Source organism: Dasypus novemcinctus, chromosome 16 (assembly GCF_030445035.2).
Source record: "Dasypus novemcinctus isolate mDasNov1 chromosome 16, mDasNov1.1.hap2, whole genome shotgun sequence".
In the NCBI taxonomy this organism is placed as follows: domain Eukaryota; kingdom Metazoa; phylum Chordata; class Mammalia; order Cingulata; family Dasypodidae; genus Dasypus; species Dasypus novemcinctus.
In genome coordinates this window covers 64,722,509-64,737,350 of record NC_080688.1, presented here as the reverse complement: position 1 = coordinate 64,737,350, position 14,842 = coordinate 64,722,509, and the positions used below count along the sequence as shown (strand labels likewise).

Sequence of the window (14,842 nt, the reverse complement as noted above, 5' to 3'; positions counted from 1 at the left end):
AGTCCCCCAGGAGCAGGCTTCCAGCCCCACCCACCAGCCACTCTGCAAACGCAGCGCTCATCAGCTTCAGTGTGTGTGGCAAACGCACCGAAGTGGGTCTGATTCCATCACCCACCTCAGGTCGGGGAGTAGAGAGAAGATGTGTGATGGGTGAAGCGGTCCGGAGCTGGTTCACCAGGGAGACACGGCTAGCCCGGGCATCCGGAAACTTCCACACACTTCACCCTACAGAACCACCAGGGCAGGGTCCAGGGAACCAGTCCTTAACTTTTTTCCTCACTGGCGAGTCTGGTATGCGACCTTGGCCAAGTCACCTGGTTTCTCTTGCCTAAACGGCCCCCTTGGACGAGGGGCCGTCACACTGCCAGCTCCCCTGCCGCCTCACAGGAATACCAGGGGTAAGCGCTCCCAGGGCCACTGACAACACCACGAAGCGAGGCGATAATGCAGCTGGGCACAGCGGCACAGAGATCAGGCGTCGTCAGTGTCCCTCAGCTCCCTGGAATCTGAGGGCCTCTTTTCAGCCGTCCAAGTATTAGAGACAGAGAGTTTCAGATTCTGGAACTATTGAGGCCAGAAGCAGGCCACTGGGGAACAAGAAATTCTGAGATACACTTAACTGCTTTTGTAATTCTAAAATCTATTACAGGTACCTTAAGTAAACTTGGCTCTAACGAGGTAACTAAAATCACCAAAACCCTGTGGGAATTAACCAGGCACGGGACTGCCTAAGGTTTATTAACCAGGTGTGTGGGAGCAGCCGGGCGGCCGCCTCCTTCTTTCGGCCCTGCCTTCTGTCTGCATTCCTGGAGCACGTCCCCTCCCTCACCACCAGGCGCCTCACCACCACGCGTCCTCTACCTGCCCTCTGCCTGCGTCAAACGGGAAATGGAAACAACATTAAGCTAGACACAGAGCTCCTTGGCTCAAGCTGGGCTTCTCAGAAGATTTGCTGCAACCGGGGTTGGTTTTTCTCTGGAGCTAATGAGGTTACAGGCAAGAGTTCAACAAGTTTGCTTTCCCCAGAGGAAGAAAATGCGGTGACGTCACTCTCCGCCAACCCTTCTGTGGTATAACCCAAGCCCACGTCCTCAGAAGACCTAGAACAAGGCCGAGCGAGGGGCAGGAATAATTTCTACTTTGTTGAAAGAATTAATTTTATAGGGAAGGCGCCAACTGCCAAACCACAGGTCCACCTGGCCAAATCAGGTGGCTCTGGAGCCACTACCTCAGGTATGCATAGGCCAGAGACGAGGTGGCAGGGCTTCCTCCTTCCTTGTCATCCAAGATGAGAACATAGTCCCTGCCTCAGAGGGCTGGCGCTGGGAACCCCCGAGTGAGAAGAACAAGGGCATTAGATGCTATCTCGTCCAAACTCGGAGGCCACTAAGAAGAAAGCACCAGATGGGAAGCAATTGCTGGTGGCAGACCCAAGACCAGAGACCTTTTCGGAATACCACAAGGGGATTCAGCATCACCTGACAATCCCTCTACGAGATGTTAAGAGGCAAACATGAGCAAAATTGGCCATGCCACTCACCAGCTTTGTGGCCTAGGGGAAATGGTCAAGCTCTCTGGGAGCTCGTTTTCCCATCTATAAAATACAGGCTGTGACGGCTGATAGAGCATAGACAAAGTGCTCGCCAAGCCCTGCAACCTAGGACACTTAACAAATGTTAGGTTTTTCAGACTATCATGGGATGGGCCCAAGGTTTCAGAAGAATCCCTAAGTTCACAGATACCTCCCCTCCTGCCCAAACACAGCAGCTCACAGAGCAAAGAACCCAGGTCTTGGAGCCACACAGACTCCAAGGGTGTGTGTGTGTGCATGTGTGTGTGTGTTAGCCACACAGACTCCAAGGGTGTGTGTGTGTGTGTGACTCAGCACATCCAAAAAAGAACACAACAATATCTATGGCCAGAATGAAGTGAATGAAGTACATTTGAGGGTTGGCGCTCAACACACAGGGCTCAGTATTTAAAACATGATTGCAGGGAGCGGATTTGGCTCAACAGATAGAGTGTCTGCCTACCACATGGTAGGTCCAGGGTTCAAACTCCAGGCCTCCTGACCCATGTGGTGAGCTGGCCAACACACAGTGCTGATGCGTGCAAGGAGTGCCGTGCCATGCAGGGGTATGCCCCACATAGGGGAGCCCCACATGTAAGGAGTGCAACCCATAAGGAGAGCTGCCCTGTGCAAAAAAAGTGCAGCCTGCCCAGGAGTGGCCCCGCACACATGGATTGCTGACGCAGCAAGATGATGCAACAAAAAGAGACACAGATTCCCAGTGTTGCTGAGAAGACTACAAGCGGGCACAGAAGAACACACAGCAAATGGACACAGAGAGCAGACAACTGGGTGGAGAGAGGGGAGATAAATTAATAATAATAAAGAAATCTTTAAAAAATAAATCTTAAAAAAATAAAAATAAATAAAATGTGATCGCTCACCTTTTCCCCACTACCGGGAAGGAAAATGTAGAGGTACAAACCCTCACCCATGGCACTGTGCAATTGTGTTGTGAACAAATTAGAGTATAAGATGCAGAGGTTAGAACCTGGAAAGACAGCCAAAATGAGCAAATGCCTTTCCTCATTCTACAAATATGCATTTTTCATAAAAATTATTTTTCGTCATGGAACACGGATCTTGTGGCAGGCACATCCCTGGGCCCTACAGGAAATACAAGGGTGATTCAGACAAGGGTGGGATCTTCAAGGTGCTTTTGATCTCAGAGGAAAGGTCAGGCAAGCATCCAAGGAACGATGAAGTAGGAAGGCAGGGAGGGTGCTAGGTGCCCAAAAGATTTGCAGACCAAATGCTGTGAGTAGAAAAAGAGGGCAAAAACGACCACATAAACAGTGTCAAGGAGCCCAGGGGAGGGGAAAGATCTGGCCCAGGGGTCAGGCAGTCAGTCCCATGACCTGGGTAAAGGGGATGGGGGTATGGGAAGGGGAAGGTGGTGTCCACACAATCTCCCCATGGCCTGCATTTCCTTGGCCAGAGCCCCAATCTGCATGGGAGAGAGAAGTCACTCTGCAGGATGCGGGGTCTCCAAGCCACAGCAGAGAAGAGATTTCCTCCCTGCCCCTCCACTTCTGGCAAGGGTGACCATTGTCTTCCACTGCCCAGCCATACCTCAGAGCCCTGTGCATCTCCAGTCCTGCTGCTCAGGCCACCAGCAAGCGGGGAACATATGCCACCTCCCACTGGGCAATTCTGCCTGTCAGGCTTCTCCACCTTGCCTCAAGGGCAGGAAAGCAGAAGGGTCTCTGGGACCCCCCCCCCCCCCGAGATCACACAAAGGGATCCATGGGACACCTGGGGTCCTGTGCCCTACTAGTAGTGTGGGTTAAGAAATGATAATTACTAGAAATGGCAAAATTATAGTGATAGAGAGCAGATGAGTGGTTGGAGAGCCTGGGGGAAGGGCCTGACTGCAAAGGGACAAAGGGAACTTTCTGGGGTGATGGAAATGTTTTATATCTTGATTGTGGCAGTGGTTAAATAGGTGTATATATTTGTCAGAATTCATCACACACACTGCTAAACATTTAAAATTGGCTAGTTTTATTATATGTAAATTATGCCTCAATAAAGCTGACCCCCCCCCAAAATAACTAAATAAAATTATAATGAAACTTGGTAAGGCAAACTTAAATGATTGCTTACCCAACCAATACTCCTCTTCCAGCTTCTTTACAAGCAGAGCTCTCCTCTGGCTATAGATGAGTCAGAAAATAGTACAAACTTGCTTTCTCAATGCTCCATAGAGGTAGGGCATGAGTATTGACTATTTCTGTTCAATGACTTGAGAGAAATTCTGACAGAGGGGTTCCCCTCCATACCATGATAAATCAAGACACACAAGGATTAAGTCTTCTTTTTGTTTGTCTTTGGTTACAGTTAAGTGATGCCAGAAGCAGTGGCAGCCATGCTATGATCATGAGGGAACAAACCTGAGGACAAAAGCCAAAAAGCTTAAGATATTAGCTTATTTTAATATTCTAAAATATTAGAATGAGTTCCTGAAATTATCAGTGGTCCACTGAATTAATCACCCCAGGGCTCTCTATCTTCAGACTTCCTGTTACGTAAGGTGTAAGCACCTTGTTTTTTAAGCCACTATTAATCTAGTGTTCTGTTTCTTATAGCAAATAATATTTTACAAGTCAGGTGATTTCATCCCCCTATAATTTCCACCCCCACCCCCAAAACAGAGATCATGGTACCAGAAGATATAACTTTGTCCCATCAGAATCCCAGGTCCATAGTTCTGGCAGATAATGCTTTCCTCTCTAGCCCTTAATCAAAATGGGAAAATAGATTAAGTGCACAAATCTCTCCCTCCATCAATCGCTCTGCACATGCTGCAGCGTAAAGGACTGAGAACGGCATCACGTGAGACCCACACACAGTTGTCGCTGTGGCCAGGTGCCCTGTCTGCCCAGAATAGGACGGCTCGCACCAGTGTTCCAGCATGGTGATTAATGGCGCCCCCTTTCACTCTCCAAAGTGTCTCCATGTGGACAAAAAATATCTACTTCTTTTGTGCTCAAGTCCCTACTTCTAGCTGCCTCAGCCCACTTTTCACCCTCCTTACGAGGCCCTCGCCACATTATGCTGAAGCGGGGCTATTCTGTCTTCCCCACCAAGATGGGACGAAGTGAGGTCGGGGCCCTGCTCAGCTCGCACAAATTTGTCTAAGCCTCTCTCGGGGAGCCTGACACACAGCAGATGCCTGATACACGTCTGCTAAACTGAACCAAATGTTTACAGGGATAAGAGCCTCCAGCTGAAAGGATTAAGGCAAAACAGTAGAATGTAGGCAGGAGGAAAAATTTTGGAGGGGAGAAGAGGGGAAATTGGGTGCTTTCCTGAATCCCTAACATCTGCCCACAGAGTCCTCCCAGCACTGTGTGCTGCGTGACGCTGGCAGGGCATATCCAGGCCTCCAGCTGTCTGAAGCCACCTCACTGCAAACTCTACAGAAGCTAATCACCCTCTAGATGCAAGAGATGGAGGACGAGGAAGCCTCTTCCCTGCCTGAGAGAGTCCAGAACCTTCTCCTCTAGACAGATAAACTGCATGCTCTAAAAAACACTTTTGAGTGTCCTGTTCGCTGACACACCAGAAGTGAATTCTTTAGCAGGTCACTTCCTTGAGAGCTCATCATTCAATCTTGTATGTATCTCAGCAAACACCCCCAAGAACATGGCAGAGGCCCGTGCGTTCCCGGCTAGTGGTGAGATCACGACATTGCCTGCCCCAAGGGGAGTCCCTATAAGGGAAGAGCAGGCGGAGTGGGTCAGCTCCACCCACTCCACGTGGGAACCACATACATTCTTTCTGAATAATTTGAGCTCTCAGTTTTCACAACTGCAGTTAGGCATTTCCACGTCTCTGCCTCTCGCATAGACGTTACTGCCATTTGGAGACAGAGAGGAAGCCTGGCACGATACAGACACTCGGTAAATGTGAGCTCCCTGTGCGGGTCCCTGAGGCATTTGCTTATAAGCTGAAGAAGGACCTGCCTGTGTGCTGCAGCTTCTCTCCTGATGATAGGAAACTTCCACATCACAGACGTGCAAAGGTAGCCAGCTCAGCTAACCTCATGTCCACCTTCAAAAGCTCTGTCTATGCTAGGTGGGTTGGGGAAGTTGGCTGGAATCTCACAGAATCTTAGCTTGACAAAGGAAGACACTTCCAGCAGAAGGCAAGCAGGATGGAGAGAGGCCTGGGAACCACCTCACACGACAACAGCTCAAGCAGCAAGGGTGGACGTGACTAGGAGTGCTGAGGCTCAACAGAAGACCATTCCAGCTACACATGCCTTCTAAGAAGGGAAGGAGCTGCCTCAAAGATGGCAAACTCCCGGCCACAGGACACATTTGGGCAAAGTGCTGCTGTCGTCAGGATCTCCACACTAGGAGGGGGTTTGACTAGGTCGCCTCTAAGATGGTCCCCAGGTTTGAAATTCTAAGAACTTCAGACTCAGGAGGTAGGAAGGACAACATATACCTGGCTTTGGAGCAGAAGCAGCTGGAATGTGTGTGCATGGGGGGCTCTTACCGGGACCCTAGAGAGAAGCCTCAAATGTGAGACCCTGGCCTGAGTCTACCATAAGGGAGAACATTCTGGCCTTCCCAGACTGGGCGCATCTGCAGGCTTTTCCTAAGACACAAAGTCCCAGGCAGGAGCAGTCACTTCCCACCACCCTGCATGTACCTCTGCAGTGGTGCAGCTTTCTCATGGGTGCCTTTGGAAGGTTCCCACCAAGAGTGCTCTTTTGGCTTCGGCCCTCTCTCTTTTCTCTCCTCAATCAGTTGCTCACGTGTGGTGCTGAAGCATCTCTCCAAGGTAGGGATCAGCAAAGGATGAATGAAGAGCCCTGGAATCTCGCCAGCAGCCCTGAGGGCTTAGAGGCCATGGTCTGGAGGAATTGGCCCAGATGCCTTACAGGATATGCTCATTTCTCCTTCTGGGAAGGCCGGAACCACATGCGAAGTGGACATCCAAGCCCATACCAAGCTTGAGGTTTTGAATTCCTAGAGATTTTTCCCCACCCCAAATCCAGGCCATGACAAACAAGCTCCTCCTGTACCAATGGGCTGATTTCTAGTGTATCCTTTCTCTGAGCAAACTGACCTTACGAGTACCGTTTTAGGCAGGTCTCTTGAGTCCAACTCCTAACTCATCTCTGGATCTGGAGGAGATACTGTCCACTTTAACCCTCATTTGGTTTTGAGACCAGCAACCACCTCCAAATACTAACACCCCACCCACCACGACTGGTCTAGCATCAGCTCAAGCTCACCCTCCACACTCACTTTTGCATTCCCTGGAGATTTTTCTTACATTCTCTGAACTTAGCACTTCTTCGAAAGGATGCTAGTTATAGTCTATTCAGCATTTCCAGGTGCTTTGTAGTTGGAAGGTTTTCAAGATTTTTATTCCACTGTGGTATTAAAAATATTCTAGATCGGTATTGTGATAACCCTTTGGGACTTGGTCATGGAAACCTGCCCTGGCTGACCTCCCACCCCTAACACTAACTCTGGCCACACCTCGACAGATCCACAAATACAGGCCAAACATCTCCTATGTGCCAGGCACTGTTTTAAGTCCGAGGATGAAAAAATGAAAAGACCAGCGCTTTGCCTAAAACACAGCAACTCGGTAAAAATGTAGTTTGGCTGTCAGTGGGATCAGCAACATTCTCCTAAGTTATTTGTGCTCTGCTATTTGCCCAGTTGTTAGCGCTTAGTTAGAGCTTTTAGTGGCTTCATATGTCCACTACTTGTCTCCCAAATTGACTGCCTGCTGCTCCCAAGTGGGGCCCATGTCCTCCTGCCCTTTGCTCACGCCCAGAGGACCTGGTTCAGGATTCGGCTCATCGTGGGTGTCAGCAAATGAAAATGCCTCTCCCCTAACTCGCTCTGATGCTTCCAGCTAAAGCAAGCTCTTGGCTGTCGCTGGATTCTGCCAGCTGGGCCTCCAGCATGACACAGCATCCCCGCCTGGCTTCCCTGACAACAGCAGCCCCGCATGACAAAGGATTCTCTGACAATGGGAGGAAGCGGCCTTGTCCTATTGTCTATAGCAGCCACCACCAGGGTCACTCTCAGACTGGTCCCTTCTCCCAAATCTGCAGCTCCTGCCCCTACTTCATCCTCAGGCCCCCATCCTGACTGGTTTATTATCTGTAGACTGTACCGTCGCCATCAGACTATCCTACCAGCAATTCAAATTCAATGTGACTAACTGAACTCACTACAATCCTCCCTCTCACCCCAACCACAGCAGATGACTCTAGCGACCAGAATTTCAAACCTGGATAAGAGTGGCCATCCACCAAATCAGTGAGGCCATAAACCTAGGAGTCACGGGGGCTCCTCCATTTGGCCCCAAATCAAAGCAATCACTGCAGACTTTACTCTCCAAATAGTTTTTATTTTATTTTGTTTTTAAAGATTTCTTTCTTTATTTCTCTCCCCTCCCCCGCCCCCCCCCCCCAGACCCAGTTGTCTGTTCTCTGTGTCTATTTGCTGCGTGTTCTTCTTTGTCTGCTTCTGTTGTTGTCAGCAGCTCGGGAATCTGTGTTTCTTTTTGTTGCGTCATCTTGTGTTAGCTCTCTGTGTGTGTGGCACCATTCCTGGGCAGGCTGCACTTTCTTTCACACTGAACGGCTCTCCTTACAGGGCGCACTCCTTGTGCGTGGGCTCCCCTATGTGGGGGACACCCTTGCGTGGCAGGGCACTCCTTACGCACATCAGCACTGCACGTGGCCCAGCTCCACATGGGTCAAGGAGGCCGGGGGTTTGAACTGTGGGCCTCCCATGTGGTAGACGGGTGCCCTAACCACTGGGCCAAGTCCGCTTCCCTCCAAATAGTTTTTAAATGCAACTCTCCCTCCATCCCTAGATTCACGGTCCTGGTTCCAGGCCTCATCCCTTGGGATGAGTCTGTTATGGCCCCATCAGCCCAAGAGCTGCCTAGCTCCCAGTCATGTTCCCCTGATTGCAGGGTACAGGCCTTGCCTTTGCATACAGCCCCTTCCTCTATGCTTCACATACAGGCTAAAGGCCAAGGTCTGCAGCCAGGCTCACAAAGGCCCTCAGGTCTGACCCCTGCCTGCCCTTGCTCTTGCCCTTACTGCTGTGGTTCCCTTCCTGCGCTGTGGTTCCCTTCCTGCGCCGTGGCAGCGTCAGGCTCCACACCTCCGCTTTCAGCGCTCCATCTTCACAATGTCTTCCTCCAGCCTCTGGTCCTGGCTAATTCCTTTACATTCTTTAAGGCCCTTCACTCACAAAACCACAATGATGTCAGTGATGCTGAAGTAAGAAGGCCCTGTTCCGCCCCTTGCTTGTGACTTGGGCATGTCACCAACCACCAAGGCTCTGTTTCCTTATCTGCAAACAGAGGTAATGGTAACAACCGCAGAGAGCTATTGTGAAAAGTGGATGAATTAACCCGTGTGAAATGCTTTGGCAACTGTAAAGCCCTGTGTGGGTCTTAGTTCCCAATGCCAATCACCCCCCCATCCAAATCCTACCATCCCCCCATTAGTTTTTGTCCTTACTTGAGTTCATTGAGAATCAAATGAAAGCTATGAATCCTTTCCCTAGGAAAATGCACATCCACAACCACTTTGCAAGCACTTCAGGGCCCACCACCATTCCCAAATATATGCCCCTATCTATTCCAGGGATAGAACCATGAAGCAAACTCCGCCTATTCTACAGGACTGCAATCCCAAGACTAAAACAATAAATTCCAGAGGCTTTCCCAGGGCCAGAAGAAAGGAGAGAGGAAGTACTCTCGCTTTTTGGGAAGTCAGGACCCACGGTTTTTAAAATAAAATATCATGATCTAGAAAAAGAAGACTGACTGTGGAATCAGAATCCAGCTTTCCTGTTCTGCTCTGCCAAGACCTTCCTGAACCCTGGCCAGGCCATTTCGCATTCCTGCGCTTCAGGGTCGTCACATGGAGAGTAGGTCACCTCCAAGGCCCTTCTCAGCTCTGGGTGCCCAGGACCCTAGACTGTGCTCTCACATTGCCTGGGCTTAATTCAGAAACAAAAGGCAGGTGCTGATGGCAGCATGGTGATCATTCAGAGAGAAGGCCCCATCACTCTGACAACAAAGGTAGCACTGCTTTAAGTTAGGTTAAATGCAGAATGAAGCAGGAAGGCAGGAGAAAACCAAAGCCTGAATGGGAGCAGCCAGGCTCTGATGAGCAGTCAGTCAGCAGGGAGGCCCAGAAGTGGAGAATCCCCACCTCCCAAAAGAACATCACAAAGGGTTGCCATATTACTGGGGAAGTTAGGCAGAAATGCCATCTAGTCTGGAGGCTTCTCAAAGGCTGCATTTTGCCCATCTGTTCGCCTCTCTTGTTCTCTATCTGGGCTTGGAGTCTGTCTCCATCCCAACTACCCACTTCTTGCTTCCTCCTCCATGCAAAGAACATGACCTTAGAGTATGGGCAATGGACCCCCAAACTGAGATGAAACTGGGGGACAATGTCAGGGACCACTGGAATTGGGTTTGGGAGCAGATAAAAAGCAGACCCATTTTAAAATACCTACACAGACCAAGAAGACAGAATCTACGAAATCCTGTCAGGGCCTGAGTGAGACCTTGACAAAGCCTGCGCGAGATGGAATTGGAGAGTATCGGAGCTGGGGCAGGACCATGGAGAACACCTTGTTGGCTTCTCCCTGCTCAGAGGAGGAACCTGTTGGCTGGCTTCAGGGTAACTCCCCACCAGCTTCTACTGAAGGGCACATCTCAGGGAACCCCAAGAACTTCCAAACGGCCTGAAGTCCAGAATAACAGGTGCATAAGGGTTTTCTTTCCTGTTGCTTCCCTCTGCTCTATGATAAGAACTGGCATCTGGGTCCCTCGCAAAAAGCAAATGAGAAATTGACTAGATCCCAGGGTGAGTGCCCTGAAATATTTATGGTTTCTTCCTCTCTTGCAGGCTCTGAATCATTCATTTTATTCCATTGTCACCTAACTGCTTCTGCGATATTATCTTTGTATACCCCAAAATCAGTAGAGTACCTAGCCAATATTAGGTGCTCAATAAACATTTGTTGAACTTAAACTCTTATACTTATCTCCACAGCTAGAATATGTTTTTGGAAGGCAGGGGCTGAGTGTGAAATTTTCTTTGTATGCCCCTCTAGATACACAAACATGGAGGCACTCATTAGGTATTTGTGAGTTAATCGTGATACTTTGGCTCAATTCTCTAGACTGTATCTAAGAACCTTCCTGTACATGAACTCTGAGAAATAAATACAGGCATGTATGAACAATTTGCTCTCTTCTAGGCTTCCCCAACCAAGGAGATGGGGAGGGGTGTACAAACTGGAATGGGTTGTCAGGGGCCCACAAGTCAAATTAGATGGTTCTGAAACTGGTAACTAAAGAATAAACCTCGCACTCAATAAAGCCTCTGTGAACACAGCCCCGTGAACAGCCCATGTGTAAGTATTCTGTACCCATTACCTACTAGTATGTTTCTGGTATACATATACTGGATGTATCACAGCAGATATCCATTCATCAACAGCAAATTTTTGAGTGAGTGCAGCACCAATGTAGAATTCTGTTCTGTAATGGCTATTCTCATTAGGGGCTGTTAGCAAATCAAAAGCATTTTGACAAAGAATAAATACCAGCATAATTTATATTTATGGCTTTCCTTATGTTTAGTAGGTCCACTCTCAAAAAAAAAACAAAACAATGGCCCCTTTAAAAATAAAAAGCCATGAGTCAAGAGAAGAAATCACTGAGAGCTAAAATGTAGGCCTTTGCCTACTGAGAGGCCTTGGGCCAATCCCTTTACCTCAGCATCTTGATGTATTCACATGGTGCCAGCCTTCCTCCCCAGGTCCTCCTCATAAGTGCAATGATATATGAAAATCCCACTATTCTAGCAATCTGTTCATCACTGATGACACTGCACTCCAGAACGAGTTACACGGTTACAACACCTGGGCATACATTACTCAGGACAGACACCTGACCCAAGGAGTTGATATGCGTGTAAATCGAATCTGCTTTTAAATACTCAAAGGAGTTTCCTCCAGCAACCTGAGCGCATCCTGTGAGGGCTCGACGTCTAAGGTCTGTCGGTGCATTCTGTTCCTGTATAATGGTGTATTTTTTTTTAAAGCCACACAATTTCCTCATGCGGACCGAGAACGCTCAGAACCTGAATTTCTGAGGTTTTCGGCCCAGACCCTAGGCCGGGCTGCAGGACCCCAGTGGTGGCGGCAGGGTGGCCCTTCCCCGCCCTCTGGGCGGCTCCTTCCTCTCTCCTCTAGCTCCGCGGGCTGCTGCGCCCGTGCTGTGTCACTTTCACCCTCTGGGGCTTCCAGCCGCCGCGGAACCTGAGGCTCCAGCCGCTTCCCCCCTTCCGGCGCGGGCCCCCGGCCCAGGAAATAATCCCCCAGCCGCAGAGGCCGAGCGCCGGGCAGGAGGAGCGGGCAGAGGCGCGCGGCCGGCTGGGCCCCCGCAGCAGCCGAGGCGGCGGCGAGGGGCTGGGCACGGGCTGGGCCCGGGGCAGTCTCCGGCTCCACGGGCCCCGGGATCCGAGAATTGGGAAAGGGGCGCGAATTCGCCGGGGTCTGCGAAGGCAGTGGCGGGCAGGAGCAGCATGCGCACCCACAGACCGCCTCTGGGCAAGGGTCAACCCGAGCTCGTCCCGGGGGCGGTGCCATGCGCTCCTCTGGGCCCAGGCCGACCCGGTAGGCTGCCAGCCCGCTGGGTCTGGAGCGTCTGGGATGCGGAAGGAGAGATCGCGGGACCCGGGACGCGCTGCGGCTCAGGGACTCTCGCAGTGACGCTGCGCACCCGCAACCCAAGAGTCTGTCTCCCTCCAGCTGCCACAAGACCTCTCCAAGTAGCCCGGGCGAGCGCGCGGGGGCACACACACGCAGCGAGCTCAACTCGGACGAAGTGGCGTGGCTGGGTGGGGGTTTGGGCTTCCGCAGCGCCTGGCCAGGGATCCCCGGCCGCGCGTGTCCCCACTACACCGCGGCTTGCGGTCCCCGCCCCCCGCACACACGCGCGCCAGATCGGTGTGTACACACACAAACAGCTGGGCGGGGGAGGCAACACCTCACTCCCCGAGGTGGGGACGCACACCGCGCCGCCAGCCGTCCCTCCTCCCTACACTTCGCACCCCCTTCCCGCTCACACACGCCCTCCCCAGCCCCAACCCCAAACACTCGGAAACGCCACAAAATCAACGCGGACAAGGTAAGGGCTCGGACCCCCGATTGTCTCCTAATGTCAACGAAGAGAAATACCTAGACCAGACGCGTGGACCTCAGGACTCCTCCAGCAGACGCGCCCGGGCTCGGGCACAAGGCCCTCGGGGTCCCCCAGACCACCGCCGCAGACACGTCCACCGACCCCTACCGTCCGGCTCGGCAGGCGTCGGGGGACAGGCACCTGCTTGTCGTCCTGATGAGCCCGAGCCGGAGCCCACCCCGCGGTCGCTCAAGTCATGCTCGCCACCCCGAGATGGGTTTCCTCATTGCTCATTAATTTAACCCCCGCTCCGCAGAGTGGATCTATTCCCCAGGCCAGAATACACCGCAACAGAAAAAATAATAATTTTTTAAAAAGCCAACATTATCACAACGGTGGGGAATGACCAGGGGTGCCCATAATGGATCCACCGATTGGGTTTCTCCCTCTGCTCCCATCCCCCGCGCCCCTCGCGGCCCGCGGGCTCACCGGGGACGAAGGGGGGGGGGCCGCAGCCTGTCTAGACGACAGCCATCCACAGACATCCCCGCGCCCGCGGGGACGGGCGCGCACACACACTCAGGGGCGCTCCCACAGATACAATCAATCACCAGGGGAAGGAGGGGCGCCGCGAAGACACACTCTCGGGGGCCTGCCAGCAGCCCGAGCCGCGCTCCCTACCTCGGCGGAGCGCGGTCAGAAACAGCTGCAAGTTTGGCTGGCAGCTACTGCCACTGCTCGATGCAGCAAATGCGGGCTTCAAAACAAAAGGCAGAGGAATCACGCCCGCTCCCTTCCTTCCCCCGGGTCGGAACCCGGCACATGACAGCGGCTACACCGCGCGGCGCCAACGCGAGTAGCCCTCCAGCCTTAGGCCCCCCGCCCTCCAAGACCCCAGACCCCCTCCGCGCTGAAGCTCCACGGCCACGGCTCCGCACCGGGTGGAGATCGGGACAGAACCGGGGATGGCGCCAGAATGCGGGGCGTCGTTCCTGACCAGGGGGGCGAGGGGGTGGGTGCTGGCTGGGAGGGGGAAGGGGGCTAATCGTTAGGGGCGTTTTTCCCATTTTTATCTAGAGGCACGCGCACGTCACCGCCCTCCTCTTGAGTTCCCGAATCCATAGGCAAACTGAGATGACTGAAAGAAGGGGACGAACGACGGGATGCTCACCTCGGGGTTCCTCCGGCCGCCGCTCCAAGCCCAGTCGGGGGATGGGGGAAGGGGACAGGGAAGGGGAAGGGTGGGAAGAGGCTCCCGGGAGCCGACTCCTGCCTCGAGTTCCGCGTGTCCCGGCTGCGGAGGGGCTCCGGCGCCCCTGCGCTCAGACCCAGCCCGGAGGGGAGGGAGGGAGGGAAGGGGAAGAGGGAGGGAGGGGTGGGTGAGGGGGAGGGTGTAGAGGAAGAAAAAAAAAATGATCCCTGCTCTGACACAGGGGAAGAGAATGTAACAGAGTGACGTCCAGGCCCCGCCCTCCCCCCGGCCACGTGCAAGGCCTTGAAAGGAAAGAGGGCGGCGGGAGGCCTGCTGGGTAATGTAGTTCGCCTTTCTTTCCCGGGATGGCGGGCCCTGGAGAGCTGGAGCCGCCTGCACGCCCCGGGCTGCCGCCTGAGCTGCGGTCCAGTCTGGCGACGACTACACCCGCGCCGGATGTCCCCGGCCTCTGGCGCGGCCCTGGATGAAGACCTCTGCGTTGGGAGAACTGGGGGCTCAGGCGCTGCCCAGGCTTGCAAGGGAAACGTTTGGTTTTAGGGGCAGGAAGGCTTTAAAGATGAGGACTCCCGTCCTTAAAGTGCAAAGTCTGCCCTAATGGCAGATAAAAGGGAGCTTTGTGTATGTATTGGGCGGCCCCAGTGGCGTTATTAATGCGGCATTAAATGCTAACGTCTGTTACTGAGCTGCATATGTTATAATTAACATTTGAGCATCTCTGTGGCAGGGGCTTGATGTTGTAATTAGATATGCACTTTGCAACCAATTAATTTTCCATTGGCCAAGCTAAGGCCTGGGAGGTGGTGGCTGGGAGAATTCCTTGCAGTAGATAATTCAGTAATCACTTAGCCAAATCTCCA

The 14,842-nt window shown here is 52.4% G+C and overlaps 1 protein-coding gene across 28 annotated transcripts in view; it reads right to left on the bottom strand.

Annotated features, from left to right (window-relative positions):
* CTIF (cap binding complex dependent translation initiation factor) overlaps window positions 1-14,407 on the bottom strand; it is a 313,540-nt gene extending 299,133 nt beyond the window's left edge. For 3 of the 28 annotated variants that reach the window (XM_058277661.1, XM_058277650.1, XM_058277662.1), the window contains exon 1: window positions 13,944-14,251. The gene's annotated coding sequence lies outside the window, so the exon portion shown is untranslated. Of the gene's footprint in view, window positions 1-13,261; window positions 13,455-13,943 lie in introns of those variants that run through there. The other 25 variants (XM_058277670.1, XM_058277672.1, XM_058277676.1 and 22 more) reach the window with 20 other exon arrangements.
* Window positions 14,408-14,842: the final 435 nt, after the last annotated feature.